Source organism: Cynara cardunculus (assembly GCF_001531365.2).
Source record: "Cynara cardunculus var. scolymus isolate 2C chromosome LG 5, CcrdV1, whole genome shotgun sequence".
Classification (NCBI taxonomy): Eukaryota; Viridiplantae; Streptophyta; class Magnoliopsida; order Asterales; family Asteraceae; genus Cynara; species Cynara cardunculus.
This window is the reverse complement of record NC_037532.1, coordinates 12,526,279-12,529,408: the sequence shown is the minus strand read 5'-3', so window position 1 is coordinate 12,529,408 and position 3,130 is coordinate 12,526,279.

Sequence of the window (3,130 nt, the reverse complement as noted above, 5' to 3'; positions counted from 1 at the left end):
GCCTCCATAACCACCCAGATAAACACCATCTTTCACACCCTCAACGCCCTACCAGCCACCATAATCTCCCAGATCCCTCAACCAACCCCACCTCAAGCAACTTCATCAATCGATGAAATCCTAGCCTCCCTCACCAACCAAATTGCCACCATCCAAACCACCCTAACCCAACTCCCAGCCACTATAATAGCCCAAATACCCTAACCACCCCCTCCTCCTCCTCCCTCTGCAGGCCCATCTTTCGATGACGCCTTTTCCTCCTTCACTACAGAGGTGAGAAATCTCATCGCCAATCTTCCCATACCTCCATCTACAGCCACCACCACCTCCGTGCCACCACAAGCTTCATCCTCAAGCACGGAGTATGCCACCAGAGCCGACCTCAGGGCTCTATCCAAGGTACTTATCTTCTCTTTTAACGAGATAAGTGCTAAATTCATCCATCGAGCGGCTCAACCTACCAAGGCTCTCACCTAGAGCCTTGATAATCAACAAGCACGTACCGCCTCCCTCATATAAACCATGGAGGCCAATCGAAGAAGAAAGGCTACGAAAGCCTACATGGCCTCCCACCGCCTCAAGAAGAAGAGAAGCAAAGCTTCGTGCTCCGCCAGCCGCCCGCAGAAGAGGCCAAGGCATGAGGATCCAGACCAAGATGATCATGGTCTCGGTCCTCATGAGGTGGAGAACCCGGCTGCTACAACTTAGGAAGCACCATCCGCTGCACCTTCATCATCCCACCAACAAACATAAAACCCACCATCACCAAACCAAGGAACCCAAGCAAGGGAACCAGAGGCTCAGCCCTCTGAAGATGTACATAATGTACATGTTCCCCTTGCAACCACACCTGAACCCATCATGTTGAGTTCCTCAACCGATGAAAATCCATCAACCCCGCCAATAGAAACCATCCCACCTTTCACTACCTCACCAACACGAAGCCTGCCATTAACCCCATCACCAACTCGTACCAAAGAACCTTTCATCACCCTACCTAATGAACCCGAACAACTAAACATCCAACCCTCCTCACCTTAACAACCTCAAGCCCAAACACAAACTGATGAACCTGAACCACCCCAACATGAGCAAACCCAAGAAACCATCTCATCGCCAACCGATACACAACCCATAACCCAAACTCAACCCCCAACCGAACCAACCCAGGTGCAAGCAGACATTCCCTCTTTATCAAGGCACCCTCCGTAGAGCTTAGTCGATGAAATAATTGAGGACATGGAGTCGCTAAGGAGACGTCTAGAGATACCACCAAGGGAACCCATTATGATGGAGAATATCCATCAGTACCTATACCACGATCGTGATGAAAGTTTGACTCTCAATCCTCCAATTCTATCGCCAGAGTCCATGGACTTCCTACACCATAGGTTTGTTAGACATACCACCCAACCACCACAGGCTATCTTTTCAAACGATGCGATAAGGATGGTTATGGACATAAAGATGAGGACCTTCACCAACAGAGCTATAAAATACATTGAGTACACAGTGGAAAGAGCCCATGGTCAGATTAGCGTCTTCAATAACAATGGCTTGATCAATATCAATCCCTATGACTAGATCGACCTCTATGCGTTCACAACTCAGCGACAGGATCAAGGCAAACAGAGCGATTGTGAAGACGATGGAGACCCTGGTGAAGCATCAAGCCAAGAGTGATTTTCAGATTGCTCTTCAGCTAGGCATCAAAAGACTCTCCTGTACTCCACCTGATGAAGACTTTCCTGGCCTGCAGGAGAAGAGATTGGCTTCGGTCTTAACTCAACCCGAGCTTGGACTTGTCTTCAAGAATGAGTTCGGGGTAAAGAAATTTTTTAGACTAACTGAAGCATTCAATTATTCAACTGATACACTTGAGTGTTTTCAGAAAGTCATCAGAGAGAGACTGGGTAGAACTCATATGCCAAGGGAAGAAGGGAAACAACTCATTCATGAGATATCTACAGTCATCAGTTATCGAAGACTGCTACTGCGCTTCTGGAAAATATCTCAAGGTAGATCATGAATAGAGTTTTAAAATTTTTTCCTTAAATTGAAATGTCTTTGCTTCCAGTACTGTAAGAATTCATGATCCAATGAAAATTTAGAATTTGATGCTTTTCTTTAGATTAGTCTCCGTTCTTCGATATTGTTCATAGATTAGTTCATGTTTGTTCTTTCATTACTTAGGGGGAGATTGTTAGACCCCATAATTCATAAGTGTAAAAGTAATGAAGAACAATAAGTGATGAAGAACTAGAAGACCGATGAAGACGTTAAGGCAGAATTGACCAAGTCTGGAGAACAACCAGAGGGTCGATGAAAAACCAGAGATACGATGGAAAGAGCATCTTCATCACCCCTCTGGTCAACAACACTTAGAGTTTTCTTCAGCAATTCAACCAGAGGCATACGATGAAAATATGAAGATATGGTTGAATCATCATTCCATGGAAGACAGCTAGAGATAACTAATTGATAGCTGGACTTTAAGTTTATCTTAGTTTATAGCTTATCTATAGTTTAGATAAACTTTATCTGTTAGTAGAAGATTAGCTAAATAGTCTCACTAGATAGTTATCTTCTAATTAGCCTTCTAGTATAAATAGGTGATTAGGCCAATTGTAAACTATGTCGCTTTTTACGTTTTTCATATTGAATAAAGTGAAATCATTGGCACTCAAGATTGTTCTTTGAATGTTCATACATTGTTCTTGAGTGTTCATCATTTTGTTCATTGAGTGAAATCATTGGCACTCAAGATTGTTCTTTGAATGTTCATACATTGTTCTTGAGTGTTCATCATTTTGTTCATTAAAACACTATAATTTAGTGTTATGGAGAGATTAGGGATCAATAATGTCCTTCCTTTTTGTAGGATTGTTGATCCTCTCTCTCAAGTGATTTGATGATAATCCCTTTTACTTATATGTTGTAACTATGTTTCTGTATTTTCAGTTCCAACGATCTTCACTGAGTATGTTCAGTGATCGCTGAAGAACTTGCACTGTAAATCTATCAGAGACAGCAATACTTCAAGAAGACAACACTCACACCAAAGAACCTTCAGCAAACGTCGAAGACTGAAACTGAAGATTAGAGACCGGCAAGTATGTGATCTGAAGCG